Source organism: Anopheles funestus, chromosome 2RL, assembly GCF_943734845.2.
Source record: "Anopheles funestus chromosome 2RL, idAnoFuneDA-416_04, whole genome shotgun sequence".
In the NCBI taxonomy this organism is placed as follows: Eukaryota; Metazoa; Arthropoda; class Insecta; order Diptera; family Culicidae; genus Anopheles; species Anopheles funestus.
Window position 1 is genome coordinate 47,647,299 of NC_064598.1, and position 14,556 is coordinate 47,661,854.

Below are 14,556 nucleotides of genomic sequence, written 5' to 3' on the forward strand. Positions count from 1 at the left end.
GTTGATTGATATCACAGAACACGGGTGATTGTATTATGCTATTAAAGATGCTTTGTCCCGCGCCATTACAACTTGTGGAACCTTAATCTTATTGCACAATATGTCCAGTATTACTACTAGTATTAGCTTATATTTTACTTTAAATTAATTTTTACAAACTGACACCTTATTCTTCTTGAAAACAGCAAAATTATTTTTACTTTTCAACCTACCGATCGTGACAGACGGTTTCGGAGGACGGAAAAGTAAAGTAATGTCATGTGTTAAAAGATGGATTTTCATGCAGGTTTCGAAAACTAACTCTCTATCTTATGCGATCTTATGACAAACGATTGCGATAACGGTGGTCCACATTAATATTTACTTGCAAGAAGCGAGAGGTCTATTTTGTTTCTTTTTTTTTTTTGGTTCATTTAGAGGCGGTTTACATTCTCAGTTTTCTTCAAGTGTTCTTTAGCGCCACCGATTGTCGCATGCATGCATGTTCAGCAACGCGGCATGTTGGATATACAAAAATGGAGAAAAAAATTAAAAACCGAAAAAAGAATATTCCACCAGCAAACGACCCTTTACCAAAAAGGGGCGGAAGGAAACGAGTTGAGCGTGTGCTGCCATGTTGGGTGCATGTTTTTCTTTTCGTTTGGTGACATGAGCTTTTGGGGTCGATGCAGAGGTCTCCCAAGAGGTGTTCCGCCTTTTGCCGGAAAAGCTATCCATTTTACAGAGCGGACTCGTTTTGCTGCACACGATCGCCGGTAGCAAGCAACGGAAGGAAATGTGAGCAGCAGAAGGGGAGGTGGATTTTTGAAGTGGAACTTTGTAACCTAGCGGATGTATCCCAAATGTTGACTTCTGACATGTAAGGGAAGCCAGAGCAACAGCAGCAGGAAGAGGGAACGATATTTGCATATCGATTTGTTTGTCTCACATACTGTAATATGACATTTGCTTTGAATTCGAAACGTTCTCTAGGGGTTTGCGGTAACGTATTCGTTGTATTGGGAAATGTATGTATTCCCAGAGCTTTCATACATGTTGCGCCCTATAAATAGTTCGCAACACACCTTTAATGCAGGCAGTGTTGAAAAGAAATGGCAATGTTAAACTCTGTGCTACATAAAAACGCTTGTACCCCGGTAGTAGAGGTAGTAAATCCATACTTAAAAGCAGTGCCAAAAAGTGAGCTTTAGTGCACGTTTGTAGGCATCTCTATTTATACGTTGATATTTTTTTCTACCTCAAACTTGCTGCATAAAACACAAGGACATGTTAGCAATTGCATCCATTCCATGCCACATACGGTCGGCATTCTTTATTAGGGACCGGTTTTCAAGCGAAATGTTTGCCTCATCGCCAGTGCTTGATTTTAATTTTACGCCAGTGCTTGATTTTAGCTTTTACCAACGCAAAAGCTAGTATCGTTCCATTGTTTGGCCAGCAGTGCCAATTTTTGTTCCCTTGGACGACCAAAGCACGCGTTCCAGGCTCTCTGAAAGCCCATGCGACGATCGCAAAGTACGAAGCAGTTTTCCCCGTTCGGTCCTTGAACAATGAACTTCAAAACAAATTTTCCACTGCTTCGATTTTTGCTCAACAGAATGTAGGTATACCAAACATTTTTAAAGCATTTCGGTGCCAGAGCCGAATAAGAACAACTATTCGTGAAGCTCAACGTCCCTCTAACCAGGCTTAATGAGTAAAGTTTTGCTTTCTCTTATTTTTCGCTGCTTACACTATGAAAGAGTTGAAGGGAAATTTTAAACAAAAATATCATTAAATAACATACCAGGGCAACAGCCGGGACCGAAAGCATAGCTGTTGAGACCTGGCTCATCCGGGGCACTACCCACTAGAAACCACCGGATGGCACCTGTTCGAAGTGTTGCCCAGACACGAAGCGCTTGACTGACACTGACAGTGACAAATTTAATAGCACCGAGTCGATTCGGTGGCAAGCGCACACTGCACACCGTTTGTTTTTTTCTCCACACCCCGTTTGCTTCCTCCCAACAAAAAAGGCTTTACGAGTTGCGAAACATGATGACACCTTTTATACCGCTGGCCAAAAACCCTTGGTTGGTTCGGCATGGTGGTTATGGTGTATTAAAGATGCTTTTTTGTGCTTTTTTCCCACCCGTCTCGTACCCGATCGTTTGTAGCTTAAAATGGGAAAGATGCTAAAAACAACAAACCAGCTAGAAAAGGAGCGGAAGCGGAACGATACGAAAACGAGCTTATGGGCGAAGAATTCGAAAAAAGAAATTAAAATGAAACAAAAAACGACCTCCCAATGACTGCTTCAAAGCCCCAAAATGACATTGGTTAGTGTCACTTTACCGGCTCCGGAAATGGAAGAGGGGTGAGGGGAGAAGGGCAGAGGTAGAGAGTTTGGGCAGGTTTTTTGGTCGCGCTATCACAGTGGGACAGTGGGTTTGTTTTGCTTTCCCTGCTGTTTGTGTTGTTTTACACTGGCTAACCGATAAAAAGCTAATGGAAGCACGATCGAACGGGGTTGTTGGTGTTGTTAATTTTTTAAAAGGTGTACACCACCCTTCCCTTGCAGAGCCGGGCACAGATTTTCATTCAATGGTGAATGGCAGGGTGAATTGATTTTTTTCTCACTTTCCTACCCCATTGCATGGTTCTACTCCGTCAGCATGGTGTGATGCTATTTAGAATTTGATGAGATGGCGATTCGTGTTTGGGATTTTTGTGTTTTCACTAGAATTGGTTATAGGCTATACACAGGTCAGCTTGTTTTCAAATGCAAGTAACAGTGATCAAAGGCATCGAATATCCTGTGAAATCCTTTTTCAAGATAATGAAGCGAGGGTTTCTATTTTCATTAGAAGAGTAATGGAATTGCTATTAGAGAAAATTTTTCCATTACAATTCTCTCATTTGCTTGCCAAAGAAGGACTCGGGAAATTATGGCATAGGAATGGTTTATAATCCACACGTATGAAGTTTTTTACAGGGTTTACAAGGGCTTTTTAAGTATTAACACCATTTTTCATATCTTCGACAAATCCATTTCGTTTCTCTGAATAAGAATTACATTAACGTTCACCTGATTTTTAATGTCTCAAAAAAAATTCTGAGAAAGTTTTTCTTTATAGTTTGCAAAAAAAAAACAAAAATAACTTTGAAATCGTCAGATAAAGCTGGCTAATAGTAAACATTTCCTTTTGCTCTGATAATTGCAATGCAAAGGTGTTGAAATTTATATATATCTCTCTCTCTTCTTGGCTTCAACGACCTTACAGGTCACGCCGGCCATTTCTGGCTTACTAGACTTATTTTTACCACGTATCCGGATAGTCAGTCCTTGCTATGGGGGACGGTCCGGATGGGATTTGAACCCGGTCCGGCCGTGTGGACTGGCGCCGTTTATCACATGCACCACCGGGCCGCCGCCTTTTCAAATACTATTTTAGTTAAATTCCTTGTGCATTTAGGCTGTTATAGTTTTATTTATAAAAGATAAATTTGTGTAAGTTTTTAATGATCGTATGCACAAATTTAACTTAAATTACATCTCACTTAACTCACTAAATCTTTCCAATAACTATTAACATTTGTTCGTGGATAGTAATGTGACTCATATCTATCAGTAATTAGACTCATATCTAGGGATATAGGGATTTAAGAAAAAAATATATGTTAACAATGACGACCTGGTTGAAGTTTTATAACGTTTTCATTCGATGTTTAAATAAATTTCTCATGATATTAAAATGCTTCAGACATTTAAAAACGACTAGTGAACCCCTGCATTACATTGCAAGTAAAAAGACGAGTTCAATTAATAAAAGTTTCTGTTTATACCGTGTAACAGATTGAACAGATTCAATAGTTGTCGTTCCCCTTCTCGTTTTTCCATCCCATATTGGCTGGTGAGTGGTGAGTTTTTCTATTTTCCATTTAGACTTTCATCGAGCGCCCTTGAAGCGTATCAGAGAACCCATTACGTAGCTGATAGGATAGAAAGAAACAAAGCTTCCTTCCTTTCGATTGCACAAACAACGTGTTGCCATGGTATAACCCATTGAAGATAAACCAGTTACCCGGGCCACACCACCGAGTGCAACTGCACTCGGAGATCAGTTTGCACAACTACTGCATCGTGGATTTTTTTATTATCTTTTTCACTTCTTTTTCCACCAACCCAATGTGTAGTGTGGCCTAGGTGAAGGGCTACGTGGGGGCCACAATTTGTCCGATTCAAGTAGCAAACGTGCACGTGGTGCGAACCCTTACCTTTAACGATACCAGACCGCGCGCCATCCTTCATCCCTTTTTGGGTGATACCAAACACCCGCAGCTTCGGTACGAAACTACGACCGACAAAGTGTTACGCTTTTGAATCATTAACGTTTCGCGAAGCGAGTAATTTCCCCCGTCCATCGATTCTGTCCACGTTCCCTTTACAGTGGGGTTTTCTTCGGGGGAAAAAGTGCAGCTGCACTTGTCGATGCAACACCACTCAATGTCGGCTGGCATGGAAGTCGGTCGAGTGGGGGTTGATTTGTACGGGATTTGTGAAACATATGTTGTGGTGTAGATTTTTTCCATTTTTTCGATTTTAGTTTGCATTTCTCTTGTCCCTTTATGTTTCTATTGGCGAGAATGTTGCGTGTACAAGTCTCACTCTTATTCACTGGATTATATTTTTAAGCATCATAATACTGCAACATGCCTTCTAACCGAACCATTCGCAGAAAAAACGTTTCCAATTCATGGCAACGAAAAGCAAATAAAAAACCTTCCTTTGCATTCCACACGTTTGCATTCCACCGTGATTAGTCATGAGGTTTGTAATAAAAGAATCCCATGTGGAACCCCGGAAATATGACAAGAGGGAAAATAAATAAGCAGCTTTTTGCAGGATACTACCACCAGGCCGCCGACGGTGGAATCTTATGGCTGATGCACAGTAAACAGGCCACAACGACAATCAAACGATGACACACCGGGATGGAGATCGATTGCAATAAAACAAGCTGACAGCAAGCATACCGAACGGTTGTAGGGTGTTAGGGCGAGATGCGATGGGGAATGTGGGGAAGCATCTGTGCGATTTTCACATAATTTATGGGTGTACAAAATTCAGCGCAATCGGAAGTGGAACACGATCCCGCCCGGTCGTATCGATTGGTAATCGGTGCTTTAAAGCGGAAGAAGGGGAAAAAAGTGATATAAAATGAAATAATATGCGCAGCTCAGCAAATGCATTTTGTACGTGGAAGTACGGTTGTGTGGTTGCAATCAATAGGAAATGTTGACTAATCGTTTGTTGAAGAAGGAATGTATGGTATGAGCGTATGAGCTAACAAATCACCGTGACTAGGAGGAAACACAAATATGCAAATAGATTGTTAGATTTGTCAATGAAATCAGGTTGCAGTATTTCTATATTTAATTTGCATCGTTCGTAGAGTAGATTTATTTATTGTTGTAGTATTTGAGTACTTTTTTAATTCTTATTATATTTACATATTTTTTCTGTTAGCAGAATTTAAACATAATATTTTAGCAACAAGATTATGCTGGTTATTATTTCTTACAATGCTTTAAATCGTTAAAGCTACAATTTTCTCATTTTCCCACAGTATTTCGTTACCAATTTAATTTGACCTTCTAGTGTTCTTTGCCTTCTGCTTCCATTTAAGACAGAAGAAGCCAATTGCTTGGTTGGAAAGGGAACTCAGGAAAAAATCTTATATCACACTCGAGGACACATTTTAATTACGCAACATTCACACCCACACGCGCAGCAAAAGCAATCTGATGCTCCCAGGGGGTGCACCGATCCATAGCAAACGCAAGGACGATTGGGCTTACTAAAAGACACAAGGAAAATTAACTACCACGAGCATCGGAAAGGAAAAGAACCGCCAAAATGTAACAAGAAAGAAATGAATCGAAGCAACTTTCATATAACAGGGCAAGAAGTTTCAACAACGTGCTTTCGCTTAACGGTTACGTTGAGAATATGGTTCACGTCCAAAAGTCACCCAACAGTGGTGTGCGGTGTGCTGCATTAAACCGGGAAGCCATTTCGGGGACGATAATCGAAGAAACGCCATTGGCAATGTGAAATTACGTAAAGTCGCTGTTAACCTCGAAGCGGTGCGAATCCATTGGAAAGTGTTCCGTGCCAGTTTTCTTCACCATGTACGGTGCACTTTTGGCGTCAAGTGCAAACGTACTGACAGAGGGTGAAAGAAAAGATTGCGCCCGGGGGAGGGAAGATGCGACCACATGCGAAAGCAAAAGTGTGACTTGCTCGCTAAAAGTCATACGGATTAGCGAGTGAAGGAATTTCGAACCATTCTTTTCCATGCAGGAAGTAGCAAGTGATGGGACGTAAAGTGTACTTCAGAACAATACTCAATAAATAGCCTCGACTTTTTTGTTTGCGAGTGTTTGCCCGGGGGGTTGATACCGAGGAAAAGGAGGGCTAACGCCATAATAATTGAACGTTAGCTACACCGATCCATCTATCAACTACGCTGTAGGATGACTCGACCATCCAAACACGACGTAGTGGCTGAATGGTCAATAAAGCGAGACGAAAACCTCGATCGAGCAATGTGCTTCGATAAATCACCCGGCCGATGGCGCGTCGATGAACACCGCACACCGCTTGGATGGAAAGCGAACCCTGGCCCGGCAAACGTTTATCTGCCCGACGAATGCATTCTTTTGCCTTGTTTTTTCCTATTGATTATCAAATCAATCACTGCGAGTGGCGTGGATTGGGGATTAGTTTCGTGCAATATCCAAAGGCACATCAAGCACACGGGCCTAGCGATTTTGGTGGCCGACCGGAACCGATGGTGGTTAGCACGGGGTAAGATAGCCGGTTAAATGGTTCACGAATTGTCCAATTTCATTGCCCAAGAGGCAGAAACAGGAAACCATCAAAATTGATTAAAACCCATCAGGCCAATGTTTAGCTATCGTTCGATTTTTATTAATATCAGCGTTATCCATAACGTAAAATGACTCTTCTGTTAGGTGCGTCAATAAGTTAGGTGCAAACACAAGCTGCTAGTTCAAACTGGATCCTATGGTATGGTGCCTCGCCGAATATTCCAATTTACCGAAGATTGTGAACAGAATCTCATGCGATTATCGGCCTTACCGAGGTCTTAGTGATACGACCTGACTTAGACGTAGCTCGTTAAACATTAGAGCAAAGTTGACATCAAATGATTAAAACTAGGGGCGACCACTGGTGTATGAGTTAAATGGCGCCAGTTTCACACTGACGGTACCTTGTATCAAATCCGGACCGTATTCCCCCGTAGCAAGAACTGACTATCCAGCTATGTAGTAAAACAAGTCTAGTAAGCCAGAAATGGTCGGTGTGATCTTAGAGGCCGTTAAGCCAAGAAGGAGGAGGAAATAAGACTAGATTAAGCTAGATAAAACTAGAAAGATTTATTTTAAGCAACATTTTACTCCAATAGACGTTAATATACTAATGTCTACATTAAACATTTGTCGAATTAACTGTTAAGCTTTGAGTTTGAGGCAGATACAAAAAAACTAATAAAATAAGTCGATAAAATATCTTGGCTGAACTGAACGTAAGACTAAATATAGGCAAAATCATAACATTGGGTACGGTAGGTTAAGGCCGAGAACGATTGAGGGATCAGTATAAATTATAAAATGAAAGCTTACATAAACTATTTTTTCTCTACACGAAATTATTATAACAGAACTTATCTTAACACTCAATTTGTTTTGGCCCAAAATAAATAGAATAAATCCAGTTTGTGACTTTCGATTTACGCTATGATCAGATTATCTGCGTTGGAAAACCTACTCAATTCAGATGCTTTTGTAGAATTGATTTTTCGTGGAACGCACTAGCACGAACCTATTGCGTTGCTAAGCAAACACCTGGCCCACAACAACTGGGTGCTTCTTCCGTGTTCTTATCGAAAACGGACCATTAACCACCAAACGCAGCACACCAGACCAGCCACCATATACCCTGCAGTGGGATGATAAACCAAAAACCTTATCATCCCCCCATTCCCTGTTAGGACAAACCCCGGCAAAAGGTGTTCCCTGATGTGTGACGCACCTGGTGGCGCACTTGTTTCTTTTTTTTGTTCCATTTTTGGGTGGCACGTTAAGTGCACGCTGCACTCGGCGTATCAAAGGTTTGGAGGCTCGTTACGGTGCGGATACGATGATGGCGGCGTCACAGACGCGACCTCATGAAATGCCTACATCACTGATGTACTGGAAATTCTTATCGGTCGATTGACATCCATTTCGAAAACGTACTGGCTAACGGCCCTTATCGAAGCTATTATCTAAGTGCATGGTTGACTGTTGTTATTCTTACCATCTGATTGATTTTCGATAAGTATTTTTGTTGTTGTTGTTGTTGTGTGCACCTGTCATGCAGCGGTATTCAGGGGTTTGGTGACGGGTTGTTGATTTTTAGGTACGATTACACAAACCGATCGTTACCGCGATAATCACCAAGTGCGATCGCACCCAGCTGGGCAACAACTGCCAGATAAGGCAGTGTACCGGAATCTCCGTATCTTTATGTGCGACAACAGGTGTGCAAAAAGTGGAGAGGACTTGATTGATAAACGCTGCTTGAAAATCCTACTCAAGTGCGATATCTAGGTTAGATTAGAAGCGGAGGTCTACTAATACGATGTACTGGAGTACCTGTTTTGTTGATTATCTTCAATCGGTTCCAAGGCCATCCGAAGGCAGTATGCACGCGTAACAGGTGTCGTTATAAGGGTCGTCGACATTCTTGAAATCGTGGCATTCCTCTGTCACTACCAAAGGGAATCGTTTAAATATTAGAAATATGTTTAAAATGACCACAACAATTCACTTTCGAGTGTAAATATTCTTTCTTCTTCAATTAGCATAAATGTTCTTAGCCAGTTTTGTTGTCTGTCTATGGACCGAGCATAGGGACAAACATTATTCACGATCGAGACCATTCATACACTTCTTTTCGACAATTTCTTCATCCGCAACGTTTTGAACTGATCAAATAAAAGCATCGAACCTTCATGGTGATCATGCTGTACCGGTATGATGGTAAAAAAGACGTGGAAGGAAAAACATGCTTCAACCGTGACTCATTGATCACGCATGGTGGAAAGTACAAATCATAAAGATATGAGCAAAACACACAACTCCAACCAATTTTTTATGATTGAATCAATGATTGAGTGACTGTATTTAGTAGTTATATTTCAAAATTCCAAAAGAATCGTATTTCATTCGTTTATTTTAAATGTTTGTATTGTAGTTTTATTTGTAAAAAAAAACTAAAACACAATTGAACATTTTGATAAGGACAGATTCTACTAAGACTTTAATCAAATCATTGCATATTGTCTTTGTTATAATTGGAACTCGGTTGCGTTGTTTCTTGTCTCTATGTCAAAAATTAGGAAAGGAAGGTAGGAAAATTTTGCACTTCGAGGTCAACAATAGAATAATCGGAACACAACCGTTCTATCCATCTCGTTGGATGTTATTAAAAGAGTGACAACTTATTTATCAAATACTACAACTGTATAAGCGGTCTTGGATTGTTCCAGAAGTCATTTGCTCTCGATCGAGTGCCGTCGTCTGTCAATCCATTATCCAATGTCCATGTGGAATGTTTAAACAGACTTGAAGAGCTGGGTTTTCTTCCGGTGACATTCTTATGACGTCACCAACCTAGTATATTCCTACATTTCGTACATCTTATTATCCTTCCGCCATTCATAGAGGTCTTAAAGGTTTTCGTCAGCTATGGCCAGAAGAGTCCATGTGTCAGAGGCGTTTGTGAATACTAAGACTACCGACAGACGGTGGTTTAATTGAAGAAGTCCTCCCTCCTTCTTCTTCTTCTTCTTCTTTTATCGTAACACGTCGAACCGAACCTAAAGATTCTTGGACTGTTATTTTAGACTTTCATTAACTTTATTTACCCGCAGCAGGACAGTCAGTCCTTCTCAAAAGGATTGCATTGGTGGTCCGGATGGGATTTGATACCCGGTCCTGTAGTATAAAAACCGACGCCGCTACCATATATACCACCGGGCTGACGAAGTTTCCTTGGGCAATAGTATAACTGGTTGGTAGTCAGTACCAAAGCAAATTATTGTTGTTTACCCCAATCTACACCAAACGTGTTCAAAACAACTTAACTTTAAAAAAGATCTCAAAACCCAATTTTAGTAAATAATTGAATATATTGTCAGTGCTACCCTAAACGATAAAACCTTGTTTAAGCCCACTCGTATAAGCCAGTACTGTTTCCCATTTAATTAGGCTACAATTTTTTTCCCATCTTTGCCACAATTTGGCCCCAACATTGCAACGCCTACTTGGAGAATGGAAACATAACTTACATTTCTGGAATGGAGTTGCCGAAGAACAGGAAACGGTTCGCTCGCCTTTCACACGTGTGTCGTTTTCTTCGCGTTTCGAAATCACACGCACACGCGCGCACACTCACACAATCCTTTTTCTACCGTCACTGAATCCTGGCCGAATGATGGTGGTGGCGAGAAAAGCGCTTTCCCACGCGTGTTTTGTGGTTTATATCTTTCTCTACACTCTGTGCCCTATACCGGTGTAACTCGCCTACGCGCTCCGGATGGCTAACTAATACTGTTGAATAATAAATCTGTGGCTGTTGTGGGGTTTTCCTTCGCTGTTTGTTGTTGTTGTTGTTGTCGTTTTTCCGCTGAGTGGGCGGATATCTGCTTGTACCGGGTCACTAACTGAAAACACACGCACAACACTACACACACACACACACACACACGCGGGCGCGCGTTCGCTCGTACACACTCGTCGGGAAGGGAAAAAGGACACTCGCACACTGATGCACCCCGGAAAAAAGGGGGGACGGGTGGACGACGACGATGGGTGTTTTTATTAAGCACTTTTTCACCTATTTTTAGGGTGCTGGCTCTGGATTGCTTGTTTGTGCTGATTTATGGAAAAGGATGCTTTTGCGCGTATGTGTTCATGTGTGTCTTCGGGCAAGCAAAACCGTCATAGACACACGAGCCTTTGCTCCAGCGATTTGCTAAACATACAAACGCGCACATACACACAGACACGCACGCACACACACAACCTCTACACGTAAGAATGCGCAGAATAAGAATGGAAATGATATGACACACTTTACTATATACTATTCGCAATACACCACTACGCTACACTGCACTTGTGGTTCGTTTCACGTTGTCCTTCATCACTGCACGGTGCTTCCGTCCTTTTTACCGGCATCGTCAACGCGAATCGATCAACTTTTCATGGCAAAACCAAACTCCACAACGATTGCTGCTGTGTTACTGCGATGACGACAATCGTTGCTCCTGCATCGTCGTGCTGCTGCTGTCAGAAAGCTTTCGGTAGTATTGTCACGTTCTCGTCACTGAAAACGGCACACAATTCACAATCTGGTTGCACTATTGCACCTTTGCACAAACTGCAGACCCAGGGGGTGGTGGTGGGAGGAAACAAAAGAAGGAAAAACATTAGTTATGATTTTATCACACTTAAGCGAGGAACGGCATCAATTTTGACAGATCGAAAACGTATTGCGTATGGACAATTTATTGTTTGTTCCCTTTTTTTCGATATTTTGTTTGCGATTTACATGCGCACCTGTGCGTGTGTGTGTGCGAATGACGTTAGCGTTTGCTAGATGGATGATGGAATATTTTGCACAGCAATATTCGCGAGACCTGAGCTGTTTGGCTGTCAAAATCCAAAGCTGCCTGCAAACGCTGCGGTCTGTTCTGAAGGAGCGTATTCGCTCGCGTTTGATGCTCCACAGCCCCCCGAAAAAAACCGATCAAGCAATCATCTCTCTTTACGGCGTTCTCTCGATTTTCGAAGATCGCTTTTTCTTCCCCCACAACGGATTTGAGTGCAATTTTGGGGAATTGCTTTTGTGAAATTTTTTTACAAAAAAAAACAATTCTGAAGAAATTTTTATGGTTTCTTAACAACAGGTTTAATAATTTCCTAACGTTTCGAAACGCTATTCGAGGTCAATCCCTACGTTGTTCATGGGAGAGCGAGCGCACCGCGGTAAGGTCTCAGCTGATGAGACGGGATTAGAAAAAAAAGAACAATAGGAAGCGAATCCCCAATTGTGCTGAGCAAAAATAATCGTTTGCATGCCATCTCGCTTCCTTCTTTACGCAGTTTTACGTACCGAAAGAGCGTTTTGTTTTATATCCTTCTCGTTTTAGAGAAGAAAAAGAAACTCACCCCTATTTTGAGCAGGGAGCGAGAAAACTCCGTGACACGTTTCCGTTCTAAATTTGTGAAAAACATTTTAACGCTCACACAACACACTAACACGCAAATGCAGTTCTGTTTTTGTTGTTACAATTTTCATTCTATCGAATGTGTAAAGCATTGTTTCTTAATTAATATGCTTGTAATCCGAAATATATGTTCCGCAGCAGGATTTGGTATCAGCAGAGGTCACATTAACGCATCACACACACACACAAACACGCGCGTGCCAAAAAAAACCAGCTCGGAGAACAAGGATGTTGTCGATGTTGCGAAGAGCATTACAAATTTACAAAAACAAAAAAAAACATCCAAACACCCCAAAACGGAAAGGGGGATAATTTTCTCGGGGATGATTTTGCTCCGTGAGAGAAACAACCGGACTGAGCGTCGATTTGTTGTTGTTTTTCTTCAAGCTCCTGAAGGTTGCTCTGGGAGATGGCATGGCCAGCTGCCATGGTTAAATAAATGTTGGAGCTGGGGGTGGTGAGCAGGAGCGTTGTTAGTAAAAGAGGGTTGGTTTTGTGAGTGGAGAGTGGGGGTGAGGGAGGGTTGCTTTCGAGTTCGAAAAGCAGATGTTTTTCGATAACCAACCAAGCAGCAGCAGCTGATGAGCCGGTTTGAGGTGGTGTGGGTGTACAAGCAGTGAGAAACAGAGAATAACGACGGTGAAGGCTAAAAACCACCCTGAAGATGCTATGGATGCTTAGATTGAAGGAAGAGCATATAACAAAAAATGGTTCACGCTGTACTAAAAGAATCAGAAGAGAAAGGGCGAGAGTGTTCGAAATCATTTTGCAATATGAACGATTGGTTTATGCGGTGCATAAAAAAACCCCCAATCAGTAATGGTGCTAGATTTATTGCACTTTTTTAAAGCATAGAATCCATCTTCTTGAAGAGCATATTTTACACATAATAATTCAACTAAATCTGGTGCAATTTCCAATCGATCGCATCCAGCTACTACTCCAGACTTGCTGGGTATGCATCCAGAAGCAAAGAGAAATGCACTGTTGCGTGCAGCAAAGTATAGAGTCAGGATGTGGCTTGTATTTGCAGCTGCAAACATCCGGGAATAGCGTTTTGGATAACAAAGCGGTCTTTGCTTTACTTCGTCGTTTTGTGTGTAGAGGGTTCTATCGCAAAGGTTCGCGTAAATAGAGAAATTTCTTCCACCGCACTAATAAACTGCGTCACACGAAAATCCATTCCTTTTGCTGATTTTAGAAAAAAGGGGTTTTCTTGCGCAGCACCACACAAAAACTAATCGGTTTTCCACCACACCAGACGCACCGAAACGGGAGAAAGCACACACATACGCACACAAACACACGCACGATGCACGCACGAGATTTCCATTTTATGGGAGAACGGGGGAAGTTTGGTTGGTGGCCGCCGAGAGCCAAAATGCACAACACGTACCGTTTGTACCGGATTCGGAAGGATGTATGTGAGGGGGTGGATGGTGGCTTCTTGGTTTAGATTTACTCTAGGGACGTTTTTTGTTGTTGTTGTTATTATGGGCTGTTTTTGTACCGACAAACACACACCGTGCGCACCCGTTCCAAGACGAGAATGCGAGACACCGACACACGTACGAGACTGAGCTGCCCGTCGTGCACGCTGGACTCTAGTGAGCTGCGTATACGCTGCGAGCCGCTCGTTTGACAGTGTTTTGAGAGCGAACAATTTTGCGAGAGCGCGAGAGCGAAAGAGAAGTTGATGCGCGCATGTTCTTTGTTGTGAACGTGTATATACGAAACGGAATGCAGTTTCTTTCCTTCGTTCTGTCTCGCTCTCTTTCTCGCTCTCTTCCACAGGGGTTGTTAATGGGGGGGTTGGGACCGTCATCATCATCGACATCATCATCAGCACTGACATATAGGCGTCATGCACAACCGTAGCGTTGTTGTATGGAGCTGTGGAGCGTGCTCAACCCAGACTGATACGGGGACGTTTCGTGACCTATCTAAAAAACACTGGTACGAAAAGCTTAATTTAATACAAGCCGACAACCACTTTGCATATCACATGAGGATATCGTTCTTAAAGAAAAAAAAAAAAGATTTATGTAGGCTCAATTTGGGAATTAAATTTTACACTAATTTGTTTCTTAAATTTATTTTCTTACTTCGGATCTTATTTAGAAGGAATGTTTAAATTTTAATAAAAATATAAGTAGTTAAGTGAAATTTTTATTTAAACAACAAAATAGGTACACGCACTCGACAC

At 41.8% G+C, this 14,556-nt stretch overlaps 1 protein-coding gene across 4 annotated transcripts in view; it reads right to left on the reverse strand.

Annotated features, from left to right (window-relative positions):
* LOC125774753 (ATP-binding cassette sub-family G member 1-like) overlaps positions 1-13,985 on the reverse strand; it is a 28,584-nt gene extending 14,599 nt beyond the window's left edge. The window contains exons 1-2 of one of the 4 annotated variants that reach the window (XM_049444954.1): positions 13,813-13,985; positions 10,407-11,500 (exon numbers count right to left, since the gene is read on the reverse strand). The gene's annotated coding sequence lies outside the window, so the exon portion shown is untranslated. Of the gene's footprint in view, positions 1-10,406; positions 11,501-13,746 lie in introns of all 4 variants that reach the window. The other 3 variants (XM_049444953.1, XM_049444956.1, XM_049444955.1) reach the window with 3 other exon arrangements.
* Positions 13,986-14,556: the final 571 nt, after the last annotated feature.